Below are 8079 nucleotides of genomic sequence, written 5' to 3'. Positions count from 1 at the left end.
TACCAGGTCAGTTATGGTGACAAGACTTCCTTTTGCTTCTAGTACAGAACTTTAAGGAGGCTTCATGCAATCATACTCTGTTTTCATTCCATGTATTTTAAATATTTATTATGTGTTTTTACATTTTTATTGGTCTGTTGACTGTAATAAAGAATTGATGAGGATGAAAAGCATCAGAGCCGCACCAAAACTCCAGCGATACAACAGCCACGCGGAGATTTCGTGTGGTTTTTAAACTGTGTTCTGGAGTGCCTTAGAACACTTAAGCAAGAGTCACCCAGTGAGAAGAATTACAACAAGAAGCTTTCATAGAAGTCAATCTCATGCTTCATAGATGCACAAACATGCATTCTAGGACACATTGACCTGGTTCGCATGTAACAAGAAGCCACCATGGGGCAATTTCCCTGAAGAGCTTATCGTTGTGGCAGGGCCGCCATTTTGAATATTTGAGCTGTGGCAGGGGTAGCTTGTCGTTATATGCAAAACTGGTGAGCATGGGTTGTCACACACAAGCCACACACAAACCTAAAACAGCCCATGAGTTGTCAAGAACCTCAACAACCCACACTCACCAGGTTTACCCGTAACAACAAACCACAGTGCAGCCTTGCTGCAGCTCAAATATTATTATTTTTAATTTATTTATTTAAAACATTTGTATCCAGCCCCATATCATTAGGATCTCAGGGCGGCGTACAGATAAAAGCATACAGTAGAAAACAATAAATATACACAGCTAAAAACACATTAAACCATGAACCAAGTTAAAATAATATATAATTTGAAAGCAGTAAAAACAATTAAAACAGCTAAAACAATGTACCATCTTAGTGAATTTCAAAATGGCAGCCTCTGCAGCAACACTAAACCCCATGGGGAAATTCACCCATGGTGGCTTGTCGTTAGGTGCGAACCTCCCAGTCTTTGGTAGAGCAAGTGGTACAGTGGAGGAAGGCATCGCAGGGATGTGGCGCTGGTATTTTTTATTAGCAGCAATGCCCCCATTCCCCCTCAGAATTTCCTGGTCTCTCTCAGCTTGGCTGCAATTCTCACAGTAGTTGTGGGGAAATGAATTTCCCCAGCAAAGCTATATTGTTCCTTGTTGTAATGTAAAGTCTTTTGGAGGGATCTGGTCGCAAATGGCCAATTAAAACCCAGAAGCACCATGGGCTATAAATGCCTAACTGTGATCAATCGAGTCCACCCTCCTTGAATTCATCTGAACCCTTGGATTCACAGGCAATTTATATCCAGTTCTATCTTCTATCATCCGAATCCCGTTAAGCCCTCAAATGTTGATTCTCCTGTCCTTAACAGGCCACAGGACGCTTCCTGTAAAAGAACAAAAGCCACAAGGCAAGCACAGAGTTCTCTATTTGCATTCTGCTACCCAAAACACAAAGGAAATTAATCTTCTTTTTTAAAAAAAAAAACCAAACTGGAATAAAACAGGAAATTTGGATTCCAGAATGCCAGCTCATCCTTAACTTGCTCGCCTGGTCCATGGAGGAATTTTGTTACAGACAGCTGTTTAAAACAGTGGTCAGAAGCTCTGTTTCTAGAAAACCTGGGCATCCCCAAAACATAATGGGGGTCCCCAGATGATCAATAATGGTAAACAAGCTTTCCTGGAAGTCAGCTGCCCATACAATGGATCTGACCCTGCAAGGTGCAGTCACAGTTTTCCTAGGGCATATTCTCATGTCAGAGCTAGCATGAGAATATGAGAATATGGAATCCATGTCCCAGGGCTGGGGTCCACCATGAATCCTTGGTACCTCCAGGTCTTACTAGTACTCCTTGCTGCTACTTCTAACTGGCCACTTGCCAGGATGGTGCAGGCCAAGAATTTAAATTCTTTTTGCGCACACAGTCCTGTCTCCGGGTCGCTGAAGACCACATATCACTTTGAAAGTGGGAGAGCAATCTTATTTTCTTAGCAGAGTAAAGAAACCACATCAATCTTGCTACCGGTTAACCAGACAAATTGAATATCGGGGCCTATAATCTTGGAATGCACAAAGCAAAGAATGGAGCCTTTGATTTTTTGATTACTGCAACAGAGTTGGCAAAGACAGCCCAGATTTGCCCCTGTGTCTCTTACTTCCCTTGTTAAGATGGATAAGTGGTTAATTAAAAGACAGGAAATCAGTTCAGGTTCCTTTCTATGGAAGAAACAGGGACATTAAACTTTTTGTAGACTTCATTCCAGAGGGAACTGGTAATATATGTCTGTTGAGGCCTACAATGTTAGGCCACAAAATATCACAAAAAGCAAGCAAGAACCATATGCTATATATATGTGGAGGTTCACTGGATGAGCTAATAGGGAATTGTCTGAACGGTACACATAAAGCCCCTATAAGAAAACATGTTCCTTCTAAATTAGGCCGGGGCAAATTTTGGATCACAGAGGTTGCCCATCTGACCTGCAAGCCTTCCTGGATTCTTCCAGGGAGCAGGGCTAGGCTTCCAAGCTCCATCCCCTGGAGTAATCCTTGGTGTTATCTCCAACTGCATATTGGAGATAACAGTGGGGAATGCAGGTTGCCCATGCTGCACCTTCCCTGAGATGCTACTGCACAGGCAAAGGTGTACAAAATTATGCATGATGTGGAGAATGTGGATAGAGATACATTTTTCTCCCTCTCTCAAAATACTAGAACCCAGTGGGGTCATCCCACAAAGCTGATTAGTGGGAGATTTAAGCCTGTGGAATTCACTATCACAAAGATGTAATCATAGCTACCAGTTTGGATGGCGTTAGAAGGGAGTTAGATACATTCCTGAAGGAAGGCAATCAATGGCTATGTGCTACCTCCGATATCAGAGGCAGTACGCCTATGTACACCAGCTGCTGGGGAACATGAGTGGGAGGGTGCTGTTGCACTCATGTCCTGCTTGTGGGTTCCTGGTCAACGTTCAGTATAACAGGAAAAACAAATCTTTTGGAGAGCAGCTTTTGCAAAAGGGATTACATAATGAAAAGCCTCAAAATCTGGATACAGAGCAAACTTCTAGGATCATGAGATCCGATGATATTTATCCTTTGCTGCACACCCTGTCACAAGCTCTTCGCCTGTGGGCAGAAAATGAATGCAGACTTTGTGTTGTTTTCAGCATGAACATTACAGAGGACTCCTTAAGATTTTGCTTCTGTATGCCATAAATTCGAATGGAGGGACTAGAGAACAACAAAACAATAACCAAGTAGCATTTAGTGTATCAGATGGCACAGGATGGTGATGGTACCCATTTAGAAAATCTAACTCAGGGACGTTCAACTTCTTTCAGCCACTTGCTTTCTCTGGGCCATGTATCAATATGAAAGATTTGACTTGACTTAGTGGGTTGCCCTTCCTGGGATGAACCAGGAAGTGGTTGAGGATTCACCCACTGCTTCTGGCCTGAGGAGAGAGAAGCCATAGTCTGAAAGAGCTCAGTGGGAAGGCTTTGTCTAAATAAAACATGGATTTGTTTGGAAGGCAGAGGTGGTCTTTACATAAAGGGGAAATCACACTGCTTACTTAGGGCATTCGTGCTTTCTGCTTTTTGACGTGACTGTTATGGGCTGCATTACATGAACGGAGAGGAGCGACCATGTGGTTTGAATTGACTACTTGCCTTCAAAGTGTGCTCTCTTCACTTCTCTTGAGATAGTGCCATCTAGCACTTTTTTCAGGTACTGCCACTTTAACAGTGGCTGTTTTGCTCTAGAAATAATAAGCAAGTTTTCAAGATCTCCAGACTCTTTATCCGCCTGAATGTTAAGCAAAATGGGGAGGGGGGAAAGCCGGCTTGATGTCGTAGCCACATAGTCTTAAAATGGAGGTACCAGGTGACTACAAACTGAATTGGGTAAGATTCTATGACACGCTAGGCAGGTTTCAAGTTGCACCCAAGTTTACTGGGTCAATGAAACGACAATGGTTGACGTCCCAGTTCTGAAGATATGAAACCCAGTGGTTACCCAGATGTCTCTCACATGGGTTGCTTGTTAGCTAGAGAACAGATTTAAGGGAGACATGGCAGAATTTATACATATTAGTGAAGCTGGAGATTTTAGGGGGGCATTAGGTTAAAAAAGGAAGCAAGAGAAGTCTGACAGCTAAGCCAGGCATGGGAAAACTTCTGGCTTGCAGGATATTTGTTGGGGAGTTTTTTACTACAACTTTGAGATCCACCAACTGGAGCCAGTCATGAAAGAAATATGCTTTAAGACTTCACACAAATATCCACTCCTATTTATCCTGAGTTTTCTTCATTTCACCAGTGGGAGGTCATGGTTGCTGCTTTTGGCAAGCAACTGGGAGTCTAAAATCCTCACTGATCTACTGCAAATCCCCCAGAGATCTACCAGTAGATCCTACTCTATCTTCTACATGCCTGAAGGCACACTGTTGTTTTAGTTGAAACTGGACGTAAACATTGCTCTTATGCCTCCAAATGTTTAGTGTGCAAAAGAGGAAGAACTGCCCATCTCATGTTACTGCAAGTCCAAAACAGCCACTCATGCAGAGATGCAATGGACAGCTTCCTCTCCAAGGGCAAGTAACTGTTGCTTCTCTGCATCGGGGAAGCAATTCAGTGATCCAATCACCTGATGTGGCAGAATCTGCAAGGACTGGTAGGAGGCGAGCCCAGAGAGCAGTGTATCATACAAAGACACTTCAGGCTCCCTCCTCCATAGGTGATTTTGTGGCTCATGGGAGACACCTTTCTCCCTCTCTCAAAATACTAGCACCAAGGGTCATCCACGAAGTTGGTGGGAGATCCAGGACAAATAAAAGGAAGTAATTCTTTACACAGTGCATACATTATGGAATTCACTACCACAAGATGTAGTGATGACCACCAGTTTGGATGGCTTTAAAAGGGGGTTGGAGAAATTCCTGGAGAAGGCAATCAATGGCTACTAGCCCTGATAGTGATGTGCTATTTCCAGTATTTGAAGCAGTAAGCCTACGTGCACCACTTGCTGGGGAACATGGGTGGGAGGGTGCTGTTGCTCCATGTCCTGCTTTGTTGGTCCCTGGCTGACAGCTGGTTGGTCAGTGTGAACACTGTGCTGGACTAGATGGACCCTCAGTCTGATCCAGCAGGGCTATTCTGATGTTCTCAAATTCATTTCTCGTGGCGTCCTGGCAGTGGGCTTGTGCTCACACAAATGTAGCTACAGCACAGAGTTTGAAAACTCCTGCTCTAAATGGAATTGCGTCAACTGAGAGCCAGTGTGGCGTAGTGGCTAAAGTGTCAGACTGGGAGTCAGGAGATCTGGGTTCTAATCCCCACTCGGCCATGGAAGCTCACTGGGTGATTTGGGACCAGTCACAGACTCTCAGCCCAACCCACCTCACAGGGTTGTTGTTGTGAGGAGAAAATGGAGAGGAGGATTATGTACACCGCCTTGGGTTCCTTAGAGGAAAAAAGGCGGGATATAAATGCAATAATAAATAAAAATAAACTGCCAGACCCTGCCAAGCAATCAACAATAACAAAAAGAAAAACACTTAACAGATTCCAGAGCTGTTTACCGAAAGGAAGAGGAAAGAGGTTTTTAAAAATGCTTTTGTGGTCAGTAAGAAAGATGCAGCTTCCATCCTGGCCGTCCGTTTGGGGGAAGGAGAGCTACGTTTCACGGGCCAGAATGGTCCTATAAGGAGTTCTGCTGCTCCATCCCCTCTTCCTCGCACAACAAAAGCAGTGTTTGATGGAAGACCTCAGCGTTCGTACAGCTGCATGGAGCGTTGATGCTGTGCCAACGTCGAGAAGCGTTTCAGGTCCCCATGTGGCTGGCAAGGGGGTGGGACGTCTTCTTGCAACATTAGATCCCTTCCACTGGATGCTGTCAACGGCTGCTTCACTGCAGCTGCTCACGGCGTTAGGCCTAAGCGGAACTTTCATTTCACTTCATTCTTGAAACGGGGGTTTACCGATTTTGAAAGCAGAACTCGGAAAGATAAACAAATGACTTAATGAATGTAGTTTAAACTATGTTACAGAACGAAAAGCCTGGAAATTGCTGGCTATTGAGTATATGATGATGAAGTTAATTTTCTCTTGCTACCTCTTTGGTCCACATAGAACACCCAATGGAAAACCCTCCCTCGTGCGGTTCGGGAGGCAGACAATGTAACATCCTTTAAACGCCTCCTGGGCAACCAGGAGAGGGCCTTTTCAGTGGTGGCCCCCTAATTATGGAATGATTTCCGATGAGGCTCGCCTGGCCCCAACATTGTTATCTTTTCGGCGCCAGGTCAAGACTTTTCTCTTCTCACAGGCATTTAACAACATATGCTAAGTTTGTTTGTTTTTTAATGGACCCCAGAACTGTTGTTGTTTAAATGGATACTGTTGTTTTTATATTTTTGATGGTTTAAAATTTTGTATACTTTTTAATGTTCACTGTTTTTAACTTTTGTAAACCGCCCAGAGAGCTTCAGCTATGGGGAGGTATATACATTTAATCAATCAATCAATAAATAAAACATACCTTTTCACGCAGGCTTTCCCCCTGGACTTTAACTTATCTGGTTTTATATTGCTTTCTCCCACCCCCCGCAACTTTTAACATTTTAAATTTGATACTTTTATTTTATGGTTTTAATTGTGCACTGCCCAGAGTGCTTTAGCTAATGAGCAGTATAAAATGTAAAAAATAAAATAAAATACCAAAATTGAGGAAATGATTTTTTTTAAAAAAAAAACCACTTGGCTGGGTTTTTTTTAGTTGTTAATTACAAAAAATGCAAATACTAAGTTTCTCTTAAAGAATAGCTTGGCTAATATTAAATATCTGACTATGAGCTTATTACTACAGACAATTTCTAAACTGAATCAATGCCTCTACCCGTCTGTCATTTGAGTTAAAGGAGGATTTCTCTACGTGAGTGGAGAACCAATTTGATCATTTTTCAAAGGTTTGCCCTCTCTACTTCATTTGCAGCTCTGGGATTGGCACCATTATTTAGGAAATTACACGCAGAGATATCCCTGGGAAACATGATTTAACCTTTCCCCCTTTCTGATTTAAAATATTTAAGTAATTGACTTAAATAACTTTGATTATGCTCATGGACCTAAAACACGTTGTCTTTCCATTTTCATACACACACATACACACAAAGAGATTTATCCGTATTTTAATTCCATCAGAAAATTTCCATCACCTATAGTAAAAAAATAATAATCCAGCAATCAAGGGCCTGCAAATTTCAGTCCCATCTTTGCATCTTTTCATGAAGAAAACCACACACACAAAATCATTCCACATATCCCAATGACCTAATCCCACAAAATATTTCCTTCAGACACTACCAACGCAACACGTCTTCATGTTCCTGGAGGATGGAATGATCGGGATTCGTGCCGAGGTTCAAAGCATATCTTCATTGGGAAAAGAGCTGGTTGCCTTGAACCAGCCAACCCACAACTCCACCCCCCCGCCCCGTTTCCCACGTGTAAGTGCCTTCTTTCACAGGGCTATCGAGGGAAATATGGTACAACCCAAAAAGATCAACTACTTGAGCTTGGGTGGTCAAATTCTTCCCAGTCAAGTTGCTGGGCCGTTGGATGTGTGTGTGTGTGTGGGGGGGGGAGATAGCCATTTCCCAGCCATGACATCATCATCACACACACCATTCCCAGCTGCTTGGCAGTGAAGAGCCCATGAAATTCTCTTTCCTATCCCTTCATTCAAAGAAATCCGAGAGAGAGAGAGAGAGAGAGAGAGAGAGAGAGAGAGAGAGAGAGAGAGAGAGAGAGAGAGAGAGAGAGAGAGAGAGAGAGAGAGAGAGAGAGAACCCCGGCCTTCAACTTATCACAGTTGGTTTTCAAAAGCTGCTGCTTACATAGGGGTTTACGCAGTGCCTTTACTGAAAAGTAAACACGATGAAATATATGTTTCCTGTATCTGTATTACAGCGTTTGGCCTTGTGGTATACTCAAATTGAGTGATGCAAGTCTTAGAAAGTGCTTCCCCCCCCTTAATTAGGGTTCCAAAAGTGGAAATGTTGAGAGTCATCCTTGATTCCCTTCCACCTCCTTCCCATTAAGCATTCTTGCTCCCTTTATCCT

This window comes from Elgaria multicarinata, chromosome 16 (assembly GCF_023053635.1).
Source record: "Elgaria multicarinata webbii isolate HBS135686 ecotype San Diego chromosome 16, rElgMul1.1.pri, whole genome shotgun sequence".
Lineage (NCBI taxonomy): Eukaryota > Metazoa > Chordata > Lepidosauria > Squamata > Anguidae > Elgaria > Elgaria multicarinata.
Note: the sequence above shows the minus strand (reverse complement) of the source record.